Source organism: Balaenoptera physalus, assembly GCF_965194825.1.
Source record: "Balaenoptera physalus genome assembly, chromosome: 3".
Classification (NCBI taxonomy): Eukaryota; Metazoa; Chordata; class Mammalia; order Artiodactyla; family Balaenopteridae; genus Balaenoptera; species Balaenoptera physalus.
Genome location: NC_138890.1, coordinates 163,167,277 through 163,185,414, shown reverse-complemented (window position 1 = coordinate 163,185,414; position 18,138 = coordinate 163,167,277). Strand labels below are relative to the sequence as shown.

General features: G+C 45.9%; 1 long non-coding RNA gene across 1 annotated transcript; it reads left to right on the top strand.

Annotated features, from left to right (window-relative positions):
* The first annotated feature begins 1,846 nt into the window (after positions 1 to 1,846).
* LOC309656889 lies at positions 1,847 to 10,304 on the top strand. The gene is made up of 2 exons (XR_014261582.1): positions 1,847 to 9,217; positions 9,856 to 10,304. It is a non-coding gene; the product is annotated as an uncharacterized lncRNA (long non-coding RNA).
* Positions 10,305 to 18,138: the final 7,834 nt, after the last annotated feature.

The window sequence follows — 18,138 nt, the reverse complement described above, 5'->3', positions numbered from 1 at the left end:
AAGTGGCCTGGTTGTGTTTCAGAAAAGTATCTGGGGCAATGGATTCCATGGAGCCTGGCAGAGACACTGGAACAGACTTTCTCCTTGTTCTTCACTAGGATAGGGGAGAGGGGGAGGGGCAGGTTTGGGACATCTCCGGAAATGCCAGTTGGGCGGGTGGGCACAGGGGTCTGCAGCTCAGAGCGCAGCAGGGGTCCTGGACAGGATCCAGGTGGAGGGAGTGGCCTGTACAAGAGCTTGCCAGAGGGCAGGCCGGGATGAGTTCAGAGGCCAGACCAGATGGACTGCGGGGGTCAGAGAATGTGATGAGACTTGCGGACAAACAGATCAGACGGAGGGGAGTTCTGAGTATCAGTTGCCAAGTTTAGACACAATTCTGTGAGCAGTGGAGGATTCCTGAAATTGGTGGATTTTCTTTTTTATCGTCGTTTCTTTGTTTTTACCAAGGAAGTGATAGACTCAAAATTCCAGTCTCCTGAGGCCCCAGCTTGATGGCCATCATCAAAGCAAAACTGCGATGTGCTCGTCTCTAAATGCAGGTCTCCGAATCAGGCCTTCAGTCTCCAGGGGTATTCTCTAAGCTAAAATTAGACTAGTGGAATGTACTGGAATCGCTACAAGCGTTACATCCCACAGACATCCCTTCAGAGTCTGTATTTGGCTTGTCACCTGTTACTAATTTTAGTTCATTAGAAATCAGGCACAAAACCTGGTGACATTTTAGGCTGGGATGGTGGCCCAGGCCCTGTTGAGATCATGCAGTCAGGCTGTGTCACGTGCATCCTCTTAGACCCGTGCATAAATGGGCACAGCCAGGGCTGTTCATGGGCACGCTTAAGCTTTACAGGACTCAAGTGCCTTCTGAGCCATCAAAGGAATTTGGAGATTATATTTAATATCGTTCACAGTATATAGTACATTTGCTTGGAGGCCAGTTTATTGTAAATTGATGGTTTCTGTCTACCCCATTGCACTCTGCTGTCCCACCCCTGCCCTAAACCAGGACCCCCAGAACAGCCTTGGGAGCTTCCTCTAGGTTGCAGGGACAAGGGCCTGGCTGGGACTGAAGGCCTTTCTCCTTTCTCCAGGGAGAAGATGCACATGAACTCAGGGTCCCACAGGCTCAGTGGCCTCAAGCTCCCCAGGTGCTGGGCCGCTGGATTTCCCAAACTCTGCCCACCGCTGACATCCAGTGCACCTATAGACCGTTTTTTCTCCCACTGTTGAGGTAGTTCTTGCTCTTGCCCTATAAGGAAGGGAGGTGACAGAGTTGGAGGGAAGAGACTCCTTCTTCGGGAATGTCTGCCCCGGTGGGTCCGTGTTCCTTATGAGTTAAGCCTGTTTCTTAACCCATCCTGTGTGGGGCTGTCTGATTCCTCACAAGCCCTGTTGGGGAGGACAGGGGGAGATCACAAAGACAACCACCACCCTGGCACAAGAAGGAGCTTTTACAACTGCCCTGGAAACCACAGTACCCCACAGTCCCCAGGGCAAGAAATACCTGAGTGAGTTTTGATTCTGGTCACTCCTCCTTTCTCTGTGTGGAGCAACCACATATCGGGTTTGCCCACGACAGTCCTGGCTTATGCCTATTGTCTGGCGTGGTTATTTTTTTTAATAAATTTATTTATTTATTTTGGGCTGCGTTGGGTCTTCGTTGCTGCACGTGGGCTTTCTCTAGTTGCGATGAGCGGGGGCTACTCTTCGTTGCGGTGTGCGGGCTTCTCCTTGCGGTGTCTTCTCTTGCTGCGGAGCACGGGCTCTAGGCGCGCAGACTTCAGTAGTTGTGGCTCACGGGCTTCAGTAGTTGTGGCTCGCAGTGCTCCGCGCCACGTGGGATCTTCCCGGAGCAGGGCTCGAACCCGTGTCCCGTGCACTGGCAGGCGGATTCTTAACCACTGCGCCACCAGGGAAGGCCCTGGCGTGGTTATTAATAGCACTTCGTTTTCTTTCTCAAAGGTGTCGGGTTTGGATGATAAATTATATAGGCTCCCCATCCATCTCTCATCCGTCACTAGCCGCTGAGAACGCTTCTTCTCAAAACAGAGCCACCTTCCCTGTCCAAGCTTCGTCACTTGCTGTCTAAATTGCAGTAGCCCCATGCTTCCTTCTCTTCCGATGCATACCATACACGTATCCTCTAAAACGCAACTCTCAACATGGGACACCCACCCACATGCTTCCAACGATGTCCCGTCACCTAGAACCGCTAAATCAAAATAATCACAAGCCACCTTCTAAAGTCCTGGGTCATCTCTAAAAGTTGTATTTCTTTTTAGGCAGATTAGCTGCTCGCTAATCTGAATACTTGACTGTAGTCAGATTAACTCTTCACCAGTCAGATTAACTCTTCACCGAGTCCACACTCCAAGCAAGCGCTCACATTCATGCCTTTGCTGACACGGTTAAACTTTTTCCCGTCTTCTCTAGCCCTAGCTTCTCTCTCTGCAGCTCAGCCCGCTCCTTGTCCGGAAATCCTTCCTCAAGTGCAAGGAGCATGGGTTTCACATTCATGAAGATCTGAATTTGATTGTAGATCCTAGTGTCCAGGCACTAACCATTATGCTTTATTGACCCTAAAACACACTCCCCCCTCCCCCGCATTTTAACATACCTGGGAATGAAATATGCCTTAAAATCTACGGCACCTTAGCATCAGTAAAATATAGTAGCTCTCTGGCTTTGTGTTCTAACACAGACTCTCTTGGTTTCCTCATCTTTTAAAACAGGAATAATACCTGAGTCTCAAGACTGTTGTGGAAATGACTTGAGATGACTATAGTCGAGACCCGGGGTGGGGATATCTCCGTGGGAATCTGGATACTATGTCCAGACATTTTGTAATCATCACCCAGTATCTCACGGGAAGATGTACCACGTGCAAACATTGCAGTTGCAACAGAGACCAAAGTTTGTGTACTAATAGAATTTCACAGAATCCTCTGCAGTGTGCTGAATCAGAAAGTAGTCTCACCCACAGGGGTGGCTTAACCACAACATTCCCCTGAGAACTCTGTTCAGAGGAAATAAGGGAGACCTTTCTCCAGGGGTAATTGGTCAAGTGGCTTTTAGTTGGAAAGATGTCATTTGCTTGGAGAAAACTACAAAAGCAGCTTTGTCCTTAATTTATTCCTAAGTAGAAAATCTTCAAAAACTGATTTTATGTAAAAAAAATCCCCAGGTAGGTAAGTATTGGGTCCCAGGTGGACGTTTTGATAATGTTCACTTGGATAATGTCCATTGCCCTCCCTTGTGAGAGATCCTCCCCTTTCTGTACACAAGTTTGCCCACTCTGAGAAGCCTGGCAGGCAGCCACTGTGGGATACAACTAGCTGACTGGCAAGGGAATCTTTCCTTCTGTGTCCTTGGGCTGCAACCTCAGGTGAGAAGCCCATCCTTTGCAGAAGAGCCCCAAGTACAGATCATCAAGGGTTGTGGTGTAGGATTTTAATTGGAGCCATCATTAACTATGAGATCATGATCTGATATTCTAGCTCTGCCCACAGGAAGAGCCTGAATCAATAATACCCCATGGCAATAAGCTCACTTAGGGACCAGGTGTTGGCTTCTAACTATTTTCTACCAAAAAGAACCAAGGCTCCTTAGAGAATTGGCTGATAGTAGGTCTGAGTCAGGAACGTGTTGCATGCTGGAAAGCAAAGACATGTTCAAAGACAATTTAATAGTTCATATCAAAAGGACACAGAAGCCAGCTTGAAAGGGATTCCACTGACCAAATCTGGGAAACTTTAAGGATCAAAAAGAATAGGGACTTCCCTGGTGGCGCAATGGTTAAGAATCCACCTGCCAACACAGGGGACACAGGTTCGAGCCCTGCTCCAGGAAGATCCCACATGCCACGGAGCAACTAAGCCCATGCACCACAACTACTGAGCCTGCGCTCTAGAGCCCGCGAGCCGCAACTACTGAGCCTGTGCTCTAGAGCCTGGGAGCCACAACTGCTGAGCCCGCATGCCACAACTACTGAAGCCCGTGAGCCTAGATCCCATGCTCCTCAACAAGAGAAGCCACCGCAATGAGAAGCCCACACACTGCAACGAAGAGTAGCCCCCGCTAGCCACAAGTAGAGAAAGCCCACGCACAGCGACGACCCAACGCAGCCAAAAATAAAATAAATAAATTTAACAACAAAAAAAACAGAGGAAGAGCTTGAGGAGAATAAAGAAATATAACCACCAAGTCAATGTGTGAAAATTGATTGGATTCTGGGTCCAAAAAAATAGGTATCAAGGACATTTGGAGGGAAAATTAGGGTAATTTGAGTCCAGACTGCATAGTAGGTGATCTTGTTGAATTAATACTGCTTTTCTTAGGTATGGTAATGGTGTTGTGGTGGTGTGAGAGAATATCCTCCTTCTGAGTGATGCAATATGCATCATTTAGGGGTGAAATGCCAGAAGAGCAGCCATCTGCTTTCAGCAAAAAGGAAGTGTGTATATATATATATATATATATATATATATATAGAAAGAGATATAAATACAGAGATAGAGGAAATAGGTGCAGCAAGATGTTGGTGAATCTATGTGAGGGGTATCTGGGTGTTCGTTGGTCTGTTCTTTCAACTTTCCTTTGGGTTTGGACATTTTCAAACAGATGTTTTTTAGAAGACTGTATGAGAGAATAGGAAGTAGAGAACGTTTATATTTATATATTTATATATATATATATATATATATATATTTTTTTTTTTTTTTTAAACATGGATCTCTTCTAGTTCCTTTTGCCCGAGACTGTGACCTTTGATAATTTCTCCATTCCAAGAACTCTTGCTTGACTTAAAATCACTGTGACAACAGAGCATGGGAATCATAGCAACAGGAAGTGAAATAGTTCTGTTTTCTCCAGAGAACTGTAGCTTATCTATGTAATTCAATCTTCTTATATTGAACATCAACTATGTACAAGATCCTATGAGAGGTACCGTGAGTGATACGAAGATAAACAACAACGTGGTTTCTGCCTTCAAAGGGCTTAAAATCTAACACATAAACAGGGACTCAACATGTTTTGAGTGGTTATTATGAGCTAAACAGAGACTAGTACTAGGGATCTTATTATGAATAAGACACAGTCCCTGCCATCAAAGAGCCCCTTGTATTTTGAGAAATACAGACACATACATTAATGCCAATATAATAAAACAAGATTTATGAAAAGATCTTTATCATTGTCTGAAAATTATGCCCAAGCATCCAGGGACAGCTTCAGAACAAAGAGTAGCTCTGAGCTAGGATGCGAAGAGGAGGTCAGAATGTTTTCAAAACAGATTGGTAGGCATTCCAAGAAAATGGAACAAAATGTACAAAAGCACGAAGGTGTGAAGAGATCATGACATGTTTGGGGATCCACAGGTAGTTAAATATAGCTAGAATTTGGGGTATTTATTGAGGAGTAAGAGAGATGGAGCTGGGAGTCAAGCTAGTTGATCAAGAGATTTCATGTTACACTGAGGAGCTTGAGTTGCATCCTGTAGGTGATGGGGAAGCTTTGGTGGTAAGTGACGTGATCTGATTCTTATCTTAGAAGGATAACCCTGGTGGTGAAGTGGCAGGTGAATTGGGGGAAGATGAGGGAGAGAGACTGGTTAATGGACTTTTGTAATAGCCCAGGCGAGAGATGCTAAGAGCCTAAACCGAGACAGGGGAGGTGGAGACAGAGAAAGGGTAGGTGCAGGAGACATGGCATACACAGCATCAATCGGCTCTGGTGACTGAATGAATGTTGGGAAGTGAGGGAGAGGAGGTGGTCCAAGATAACCCCTGTATTAAGGTTCTCCAGTGAAACAGAACCAACAGAATGTCTGTGTGTGTGTGTGTGTGTGTGTGTGTGTGTGTGTGTGTGTGTACGGGGACAAGGGGGAGGGGGATTTAAGGAATTGGCTCATGCAATTGTGGACACAGGCAAGTCCGAAGCCTGCAGGGTAGTCTGGGAGGCTGGGAATTCCCACAGGAGTTGATGTTCAGTCTTGAATCTGCAGGCAGTCTGGAGACAGAATTCTGTCCTCCTTAGGGGATTTCAGGCTTTTCTCTTAAGGCCTTCAACTGATTGGATGAGGCCCACCCACATTATGGAGAGCAATCTGCTTTACTCAAAGTCTACTGATTTAAATGTGAATCATGCCTAAAAAAATAACTTCACAGCACCATCTAGAGGTATTTGATAAAACAACTGGGCACCAAACTCTGGCCAAGTTGACACATAAAATTAACCATCATCCCAGCCCCTTAAAAGACTGGTTATATTTTTGTGCCATTACTAAATTACGGAATAGAGGAGAATGGCTGGAGACAAATTTGAGGAGAAAAATAACATCAGTTTGGAAAATGTTGAATTTCAGTTGGTCATGTTGTGTGGTCAGTTGGAACAGATGCACAGGGACAGATCTTTCCAATGGGCCAAATTTAGAGATCTTACTGGAAGCCATAGGACCAGATGAGGCTAGACCACGAGAGACTGTTCATTCATTCAACAACAGATGTCTTGTGGGTGCCTCTATGGGCCAGACAGACAGGGGGACCATAGTGTACCCAAGATAAAATTCCTATCCTCACAGAGCTTAAATTTTAGAAGGGTTGGCAGGCAATGAGCAAATCTTCACATAGATATATAATTTCAAATAGTGATAGGTATAATTTACTGCTGCCTAACAAACCATCCTGAAACTTGGTGGCCTCAAACAGCTTTTATTTGCTCATGATTCCATGGGTTGGCACCTGGGGAGAGACCAGCTGGAGCGGCACGTCTGAGATCCATGCCATGGTGTTGGGTTCACTTATGCTTTTGCCATCAGTTGACAGATGCTGCATGGCATTTGGCTGGGGCTGTCAGCTGATGTGTCTCAGTTGTCCCCCTGTGGCCTCTCCAGCAGGCTAGTTCAGGCTCCTCACTTGGCAGTTGGGGTTCCATGAGGGCAATCTCCTATTGTTCAAGAACTTATCAGGCCTCTGCTTGGGTCACCCTTTCTAATGTCCCAATGGCCAAGGCAAATCATATGGCTAAGCCCCGAATCGTCATGAGAGGGGACAACATGAGAGCATGGAATTCATTAGGAAGTGACCATTAGCCTAACAATCTAACCTGTGCTAAGTGCAGTGAAGAAAATCAGAACAGGGTAAAAAGAGAGAGAATTAACTCAGAAGAGGGGGCTTTAACGGACAGGGTTGTCAGGGAAGTGACTTTTGAGCGGAGACCTAAATGAAGTAAGACACCTAGTCATGTGAAGTTCTGGAGGCAGGGGCATGCCGGATGGAGGGAACAGCAAGTGCAAAGATCCTGAAGCTAGAACCAGCTTGATGTGCTCAAGAAACAGGGAGAGCAGAGTGCATCTGGGCGATGAACAATTATTAGTTACTGCTACGAGGCCAGGTTTTGCTTCCTCACAGATTTTTGGCCATGTTCTGAATTACTGAGTTTGCCAAATAAGTACCATATGGATAACTTATTATTACAGATAATCTCATTTATTAAGTTTTAATTATATAGTTCTTGAAAAAATTAACCCTTTCCTAAATATCTTGTGTATCTTCAGACATACAGGTGTATATTCTGATTTCAGTTCACTTGAAATTAGTTCAAAAAACAGAATTTCAAGGAAGAATGAATGTTAAATCACACACAACATGCACTGAGGCCAAGCTATTCTGACCTGGCAATGAGACCACATCTGGCACAGCAATTGGTATGATGCTTGGTTGACTTGGTTTTCACAGGGTCCAGACTTGTGCATTAAAAGGCAACATGATGGGGGCCTCACCCTGAATCCTCTAGTTCTTTAGGGATGACATTGATGTCTGCCATTTTCCCCGGGACGCCATGTCAGTGTTGACTTGCTATCCTGGTCACGGAGGGATTCATTTCAGAGAATTCTCCTTGGCCCTCTGCACTCTGGTAGTCTTCCCCTAAGCCAAGGAACCAGTGTGAAGTTGTACAACTACCAAGCATTTGGGGTCTTGGGAAATGACCACCAGCTGGGGCCACAGACACAGTGGACCCACTGTAAGTTGGATCTGGGCCAGGTCTCCATGTCTAGGCCAGACCCAATATTCCTGTACTCTATCAGAGGCCTGTGATGGTGATTAGTGTCTCTAGGTATGAATGTCTACTAAGAGACCTTGCCCAGTAGTCATCAGAATGTTTGGGTAACCTTCAGAGTTCAGTCGCCCAAGAAATCCTTTGGTGAAGGCCTAGGAGACCCAGGACCACATACACCTGTGGTTTGCCTCCTGAGGACATAGTCTTTTCTTCAATCAATGGAACTGGGTCCAAACACTGGCTCAGGTCTGGAAATTGGGCAAGTGATTATGACTTTTTATTGGGATGGTAGCCTCTTAGCCTTCTTTTTAAATTTTATTTATTTATTTATTTATTTATTTATTTATTTATTTATTTATGGCTGTGTTGGGTCTTCGTTTCTGTGCCAGGGCTTTCTCTAGTTGCGGCGAGCGGGGGCCACTCTTCATCGCGGTGTGCGGGCCTCTCACCGTCGCGGCCTCCCTTGTTGCGGAGCACAGGCTCCAGACGCGCAGGCTCAGTAGTTGTGGCTCACGGGCCCAGTTGCTCCGTGGCATGTGGGATCCTCCCAGACCAGGGCTCGAACCCGTGTCCCCTGCATTGGCAGGCAGACCCCCAACCACTGCGCCACCAGGGAAGCCCTTAGCCTTCTGATCATACATCCTTGACTTTTCATTGTACAGGTTGAGCAATCTCTCATTGGCTACCCATCTGTCTTGCTCCTGGGGATTCAGTAACTAATCGGATTTTGAGTTAATTCCCTCGAGTGTTCTTTTTTGGCTGGGGGAAGAGTTTTCCATATTCGGGGGGAAAGAGTCTTCACGAATAGTTCTTGTCCAGAGGGGCAGCTGTCCACCAAAGCTTCAGTCTCCCCTTATAGAACATACAGTTGTTACTGAAAGGCCTGGAACTACATTTCTCGGCATCCCCTGCATAGAAGTAATGCTACGTGACTAGATCTTGCTAGAGGATTGTAAGCGGAAGTGATAACACTTCTAGGCCGAGTAGGTTAAGAAGAGGTGTACGTCCTTATCCCATCAACTGCTCCTTCTCTGCCATCTGTTTCTGCCTAACGTGACCTTGGAAGGCAAATGTGGAAGAAGGCAGAGCCTGCGTCAGCCGGGACCCCGGAATAACCACAGGAGCAGAACCTCCCAACATGATGCCCGTGTTGGACTGTTACGTAACCAAGAAATCACCTTTAATGGTGTTAGTCTAAATGTAGGAGTTTGTTTGCTAAAGTTACCTTAACACATGCTCTCTATAAATTCTACATCAAATCTACATTAAATAAAATTGTTTCTGCCTCAGTAGATTTTTACCAGATTTGAAGGTATGTTTGTGATGGTCTGACTCAGATACAGATTGTGGGACAGTATCAAATTCACTCTGAGAGGCCCAGGGCTGTTTTACAGAGCTAGGCAGCTATTCTTCACCATAACTGGAAATGAAGTATAATAAAATGCAATATGAATACAATCAGCATGGACACATTTCCTCTGTCCTCAACTTCTTAATATAAGCCGTCATTTTAAATACCTATCCCTGTATTGTGTTTGTGTCACGTACCTCCTCAGGTGCCCTGGCCTTGCCCATCACCCAGGCTCTCAGCATCGAGCTGGCTGAACAGCCACCCTGCAGGCCCACATTTTTGCACCCCTTGGGGCTGACCGGCTGTGTGTCTGAGGCCTTTGGATACTCCTGACACAGATTTAGAGGAAGTGCTCCCCCATAGCGCATGTGTGTTAGTTTCCTCTTGCTGCTAGAACAGGTTACCACAAACTCAGTAGTTTAAAACAACACACGTTTATTTTCTTACAGTTCTGGAGGGCAGACATCTGGAATGAGGCTCACGGGGCTAAATCAAGGTGTCGGCAGGGCTGCTTCCTTCTGAGGGCTCCAAGGGAGAATGCACTCCATGCCTCTCCCGGCTTCCAGAGGCTGCTGGCATTCCTTGGCTTGTGGCCCCTTGTTTGCATCACTCCGACCTCTTGCTTCCTTCTCATCTGCTACTGCTGAATCTGATCTCCTGCCTCCTCATGACACGTGATTACATTGGACCCACACGGATAACCCAGAAAAATCTCAAAATCCTCAGTTTCATCACATCTGCCAAGTCTTTTTTGCTGTACAAGGTAACCGAACAGGTCATAGGGGTTAGGATGAGGATATCTTTGGGGGCCATTGTTCAGCCTGCCACCATGGGGGATGTGGATTCCTACGTGGCTTTTAAAGGCATCAGATTAAAAAAAAAAAAAGAAAAAGAAAAAGGGACTTCCCTGGTGGTCCAGTGAGTGAGACTCCACACTCCCGATGCAGGGGCCCCGGGTTCGATCCCTGGTCAGGGAACTAAATCCCACAGGCATGCCGCAACTAAGAAGTCCACATGCTGCAACTAAAAGATCGCGCGTGCTGCAACTAAGACCCAGTGTGAACAAATTAAATAATAAATAAATAAATATTAGAAAAGAAATAGGCACCAGATGACATGGAAAGGTGAGGGAGCTGACTCCCCACATAGTGAAATTCAACAAATGGGAACCAAAAGGCAGGACCTAGCCAGGAAGAGACATTTTTTTTTCTTTCCTCTCCCTGGAGGAGTGCTCTGGGGCAGGAATTCCCTGGAGAGCCTGTGCAGCGACATCCCGTGTGGCCACAGAGAGGCTTCTGCCGAGCACCTGGCTGGGTCTCTTGGTGGCTCATGGGAATCGGCAGTGGGCCTGGTGATACGGTCCTTTGCATTGCTTCCCATCCTTCTCTGCCTCACTGCCTTATCCTTGCTGCCCTGGGATTGCACTTCCCAAGCATCAGTAGTTCATGTCTGCCTTGGGCTCTGTTCTCTAGGGAATCTCAGCTGGGGTGCCCCCTCCCCCATTGAAAGTCACCATTTATTCCTTCATTTATTCAAGAAATAATTACTGAGCATCTACTATGTTCAGACACGGTTCTAGTTAACAGAGTCACAGTAATAAATACGAAAAGATTTCTGCTCTCATGGAGCGCACATTCTAACGGGGGAAGACAGACAATAGACAATTAAACAAGAAAATATCATTTAGTGGCCAGTGATGCAATAAAGTCTAGCCATCTTATATTTGGTGGTGAAGAAAGGCTTTTCTAGGGGGTTGACACTTAAGCCGAGGCCTGAATGACAAAGAGTCATTTGTGCAGAAGCTGGGGAAGGAGAGGTGACCTTAACGGCAGGTATCAACTTGCCATCTCACATGCATGATTCTAGGTAGCGTGCTCTGGGTGAATAGCAGCAGAAATTTACTTTTAAAAAATTCTTGATTCTACCGAGGCAACAGGAGGCCAGATGGTTTAAAAGACAAAATAAACATTTCAGCAGAGGCTTCCTACTAACCAATAAATGGGACTTTCTTTGTCGTCAAAGGATGTATTTTGCTTCATTTTAGAAATTAGATTTTTCTCTACACTAAGCATCATTTAAGAGGAAGGACCATGAAATTAAAAGTGATGAATCTACCTTCCTCACCTGTATAATAAATTGGGTTTTAAACCCATTTCCTCCTATCTATCTCCAACATATTTTTGTTCGTAGGATTAGCTGACATTTGGTGCCTCAGGCATCTTTCTCCCTAAGCTTCTCCACATTGTCTCTCCAGCATGGTGACTGTCGGGCTCCAAAAGCACATGTTCCGAGAGAGAGGCAAACAAAAGCTGTTGTGTCCATTTTCATGACTTGGCTTTGGAAGTTGAACGCTGTCCCTTCTGTCACATCCTATTTGTTAGAAAGAGAGGAGAATCAGACGCCACCTTCTCACAGGGGGGTTATCAGAGAATTTGTGGATGCGTCTAAAGCCACCATGATTGGTCCTCTGGCCCCAATTATCGACATTTCTCCTTCATGCGTTTCTGAAATCCAGCTGAACATATGTTGCCGGTTCCACGATTAGGACTCAGTTCCACTAACCAGGAATCATTCTCCATGGGTTCTTGGGTATACCCTCCGAGTCATCCTTCTCTTTCCATAAATGCCGTGGATTAGTGACTGTTAATGTGCTTCCCATTTCCCTCTTTTTAAAATTAGTGTCCATAGCTGTTATTGTATGCCCGTCCCATTATTGTATGTAAAGAACAGAAGACTTGTCTCTTTAGTGCACAGATCTTCCAGCAAGCAAGAATTTAATCAGTGAGCTGTACTTGGGACCACACCCAGGGAGCCTCATGCACACCAGAGCTTGATTTAGATGACAAGGTCCTGGGCCTCCAGCCTGAACCTGATGCCTGGGTAGATAAGACTTTGATGAGTCTTGAGAGGGAGGGAGTGGGTTTTCGCACGAAGGGTGATTTAAAGCCAGTGGCTGGGAAACGTGTTCTGTAGCTTAGCATCCGTTACGGTAAAAGGAGAGGATGGACAGATGACTGGGGAATGGTTAGCTGTCTCTGCAGCAGAGAGCTTTGTGGAGGAATTAAAATCTAGGTTGTCACTGATGAAGAAAATATGAGCAGGGAGAAAGGTCATCTCAGGCAAGAGAAAAATAGGAACAGACATTTGGAAAAGGGAGTAATACGGGCATGTGACTGTTTACATTAAGAGTGCCTGTCTAATTAGAGGAAGCCGGTAGTGGGATGGTGGTAAACTTGGCCACATAGGATGTGTGTGGCCCTACAAAGAAACATAGAGGAAGTATTCGGATTTTAACATAGCTTTGTGATAAGAGCAAGATTTCAGAGTCAGATGAACCCGGGTTTGAATTCTCTGTCCATCGTAGTTTTGTGATTTTTCAGCCAGTGTGGCAGATTACAAAAATAGCCACAATTCTCCAACCTCTGGTTGAGTGACTCTGCAGAACTTCCATTACGCCATGGAGTCTGCTTCCCCATCTCTTGGTTCTGGTCTGGCACTGGGTCTTGCTTTAGCCAATAGAATGTGGCAGAATTAACCACGTGCCTGTTTTAAACCTAAGCCTCAAGAGACTCTGCCTGTCCCTACTAGCTTTCTTGAGACCTTGCCAAATGCCATGTGAATCTGCCAATGCCAGCTAAGTGGGGGATGAGAGATCCCACGGAGCAGAGCTCAGCCATCCCATCTGAGGCCCCAGACACAGGAGGAAGCCAAGGTAAGATCAACAAAGGTGATCTTTGTGCAGCTGGCCTGCAGAGTCATGAGTGAGACCAGCAGGGAACTGCCCAGCTGAGCCCAGCTCAAACTGCCCACCTATAGCATCATGCCCTCAATAAAGGATTGTTGTTTCAGCCACTGGATTTTGGAGTGACTTGTTAACACAGTAAAGCAGTTACAGCTAGTTAAATAAATTACTTTCTAAATCCCAATATCCTCAACGTACAATAGGTTTTCCAACACCTACATCATGGTCACTGGGAGGACACAATGAGATGACGGTGGTGGTGTACCAGGTACCGTAATATGTGCTGAGCAAATGGTAACTAATGCCGTTGGTCACATCAGAGAGATGGTCAAGAGAAAAACACAGTGAAAGGAGAGTGTAAGAAGGAATTACTTAGAAACCCACATTTTGCTCCCTTCTGCCTCATGGAGTTTCTTCATTCGTTGTTCCACGGGCATGAGTTCAGACTACACATCACGAATCTGCATTTTTCAGCTCATTATTCACCTTTGAAAACCCTCCTCCTAGCATTCTTGTTTTCTGGACTTTCAACACATATGCAATGGTACATACACTCTTGCTCTGATACAAATCGACTTCCTATTTCATATATTTATATATTTTATTTCCAACTGGGCTCTAAGCAACTTAAGACAGTTCTTGGGTTTTCTTTGCAAACCCCACTGAGATAGTGTTTTGCTTTTTTATTCAAACAGCAAGAATTTAGTAAATACTTAGTAAATTAATTAAATTATGTTCTGGTTGGTGTTGATCCTTGGGATTATCTTATCTCTAATCAAGAGGCCTATTAAATTTCCTCAGTGTCAAGTCACTAAGTAAACTTACAAAGAACAATTCTGCCAAGAGATCAGAGTTATAGGAATTATTCATTTTCTTTCCTGGCATGTCAGGAGAGAATGGTGAGAACTGGCAATTGGTTCCCACCGAGCAAATGTCTGGATGCCTCAGAGGCAGTAGACCCTGTTTATGTCTCAAACTGCTAATCAACTCGATCCTGTTATTACTTGAAAGAGAAAATAAAAGTTCCTGGGAAAACTAAAGATAGGCACCGATTACATCCTCTGAAAACATATTTAATTTTCCCACGTAATTTTCCCTCACTCAAAATGCTTAAGGCTTTCTAAGCGCCTTCATTTTTACTTCCTTCAGAGGTTTTCCTCTGAATAAGATGCTGATTTTTACTGAAAAGTTATTATTGATGTGTCCTTTCCATGGGGCGCAGGACCCAGCTTCTACCAGCTTTGGAGAGCTGACCGTGCATGTCGTTTCAACTCTGCGTTCAGCGATGTCACCTTGGAGCTTGAAGTCAGCCGTGGTGGGAATATTGCCACCATGAGAATCAGCACACATTACAAAGTGGGAAGGTTTTCCCCCGGGGAGCCCGTAAATGAGCTGCTGCCAGAGCTCCGGGTGCCTGGGAATTACAGCTTTGTCATCCTGAGTACAGACACTGGGTCTCAGCAGGAAACGTCAGGGTCACCTTCCCACTGCTGAGCAGCGGATGCTCTAAGTTGGGGGGCTGACGAAAGGGGGGCAAGATGAAAGCAGGGCCGAGATATGTGCTGCTGAGTCAGAGCCAGCCTATGGGCTGAAACATGGGTGAGGTAGAGCGTGCATGAGACAAAGCCAGAGACAAGTGGGGCAGAAAACACAGGGCGTGTAGTAGAGATGCATCTTTTGGTTAGAAGGTTACAGGAGAGTTTTAAGTAGAAGAGGACTATTTTGGATTTGTTTGATAAAGATCCCTCCGGGCGTCTGGTCTGTGGAGAACAGCCTACACAGGTCAGGGAGGGAGGTGAAGGGTACCAAGGGTGGAAGCCTAGAGGCCAGCGAAGATGCCATCTGGGGCTGGGGCAAAGGGGGCCGTGGCATGGCTTCTGACCTTTGCCCTGACACCTCCACCCCTGTGCTCATGCTCCCAGGAATCCCTACCCCCTGCCGCAGGGCAAGACCAGCTCGAGGGGCCTCACCTCGTCCCCTTGGGTTCCCCCATCTCCTATCCCAGCCACATCCACCTACCTGCTTTGGGCACCTGGAACACTACTTCCTGAAACTCGCCTGCCCCCTGCTGTGTGACCTTGGGTGGCCATTTAGCATTTTCACCTGCATTTGTCTGATCTCCAGAACTTCTCGAGAGCTGAGGCTGGGACTCGTTCACTATGTCTGGCTAAGCTCAGCCCGTGACGCTCCCGGTGGGCACCGCGCTGGCTTTCTTGGGGTGTGTGTGGGGAAGACAGTTTCTGTCCTGGAGAAGCTCTAGTCAAAATCTGGGAACTGATCAAGTAGAAACGAGAGGTGATACTAAGCCAATCTATGATGAGAAATGCAGGGAGGGAAATCAGGGAGGTCATTCAATATGGTAGACAAGAAACACAAAGCAACAATCTCCAACCTGCTGACTATATTCCTTGCCTAACGTGTGGAATCAAAATTCTAAATACAGCCAACGATTGGTTATAAAGGAGATGGTACACTTCTATAATCATCTAAAACAGGGGTCCACAAACTCTACAAAGGCCCAGAGAGTAAATACGTTCAGCTTTGCAGGAGGTCCTGTCACAACTGGTCAACTCTGCTGTTGTAGGGCAATCACACCTCTAGACATCACACAAATCAACAGGTAGAGATCTGTTCCAATAAAACTTTATTTAAAAAGCTGGTTGGCCTTTGGGCTGTAGTTTCCTGACCCCTGACCTAAAAGATCAAAATTATATACTCTGAAAATCGCAATGCCAAATCTCAAATCCAGGTCCAATATTTCCCCGCATGTCAATGATGCTTCTCTGATCAACTGTACAAAACAGGCATAAACGTGCTGGTTAATTTAGTTTTACGTGTACTTGTTTTGGTCCCTATTAGATAGTAAGCTTTGGTGGGTGAGGATTTTCATGCTCTCTAAAGCACGTACTTTTTTTTTTTTTTTTTTTTTTTAAACTGCCTTTGGAAACCAATTTTATTTTATTTTATTTCTGGCTGTGTTGGGTCTTCGTTTCTGTGCGAGGGCTTTCTCTAGTTGCGGCGAGCGGGGGCCACTCTTCATCGCGGTGCGTGGGTCTCTCACTATCGCGGCCTCTCTTGTTGCGGAGCACAGGCTCCAGACGCGCAGGCTCAGTAGTTGTGGCACACGGGCTTAGTTGCTCCGCGGCATGTGGGATCTTCCCAGACCAGGGCTCGAACACGTGTCCCCTGCACTGGCAGGCGGATTCTCAACCACTGCGCCACCAGGGAAGCCCTAAAGCACGTACTTTTATACCCAGTAGACATACACGTATTTCTAGGGTATATCAAAGATCCCAATGGATGAGATAGATTAAATACAGAATTTTACTATAAGTGTACATGTGATCTTAACTTAAGGTGCTGAGTAAAAAGTCTTATAAATAAGAGTTTGCTTTCTTACATTTCTGAAGTATTTTAAGAGAGAAATCAAGGGGCCTTTTTTTTTCCCCTCTCTCCAAAGCTGTCTAGGACACAAAAAGGATTGGGCACCTCTAGAGGTACCACGTGGAATCACATCTAAAATATTCTGGGGAAGAAAGCAAGGTGCAAAAGAATTTATGCTTTTATGTATTTTTTAAAAGGGAAGGGGATGGGAATATTTATGTGAGTGTATGCTTGAAACATTTCTGGAACGATATTCCAGAAAATGGTAAAAATAGCTGTTTCTGGGGAAGGAAAATGGGCAAACCGGGGGGGTCATGGCTGGGAGGAAAAGTCACTTTACTCCCACTGTTTGAATTAAAAAAACCTCACCTATGTGTATCCTCTTTCAAAAGAATTAAAAATTAAGACAAATGAAAAAACAACTAGGTTATATAAGTCTGCAGGATGCCATGTTGCCATGTTTCATATCGATGCCTTTCTCTGCAACAAGCCGACTCAAAATTACTCCACGGGCCCCGTTCAAACCTATTAATCTCACACACAAATGAGTGCGTGTCAATCTGGTGAAATCAGAATAAACTCTGTGGATGGAGGAAAAGTCAGTGTTAGTTTCTCAGTTGTGGTATTTTCTGCAGTTGTGTAAGACGTTACCACTGGCGACACCCGGTGAAGGGTGTACAGGCCTCTCTTCACCTTCATGGCAACTTCCTCTGAATCTATAATTGTTTCTAAATAAAATGTTACAATGAAGCTATTGACCAGGAAAGGCCTTTGTGTAAAGAGACCTGGGTCCTAGCTCTGATGTTGCTGCAATGCCTTAGCCGAGTCACTTTGCTTTTCTCTGCCTAATTCCTCATCTGTAATTGGGCATGCGGGGCGGCCTTCTGGGGTGTGAGAAGTTACAGAGGGAATCCTGAGTGGTGGGCAGTGGAAAAGGCACTTCTGCCAGCTGCTCGCGGGGCCTGAAATGAAAACAAAGACAATAACAAAATATCCGAGTCTTAGCTCACCTTCCCTGTCGTCACCTCGAGGCCACAGGTGCTGGGGCAGCACCTGGCTTTAGGTCGTCTCCCAATCCCTGTGGAGCGGGAAGAGGGGGCTCCCGGACACAAGGACACACGGACACACAGCGGTTAGAGAGGGACAGAGGGGCTTGGTGCTGCTCACGTGCTGTGTCTGGCCGAGGGGCCTGTGCAGGTGAGACCCACGTCCCCGGCTGGTTCTTTGGGTAAATGGGTCGCTAAACAAGCGCCCCCTGTATTCTGCTCACAGTGATCAGGGCTGCCAGTGGATGTAGGACCATGACTTCGCCATCAGGCATCTTGGGGCTCAGCTACAGGAGGCGCTCCGACACCCACAATTCAAGTCCTTAGATTTCTGATTTCATGAAACCTGGTCTTTTACCTTCTCAGCTTTCTTGGAGTCATGCTCTGTGTCTAAAAAAGCAGCTGAGATGTCTATATGTGTTTGCTTTTAGACCTGGTGATCAAGTGCATGAAACACACAGCTTCAACCCTTTGAAGCCCGAAGCATTAAAACCAAAACCCAACAAAAACAAAGTCCATATGGTATTTAGAGCTGCCCCATAAAGAAATTACACTGCATG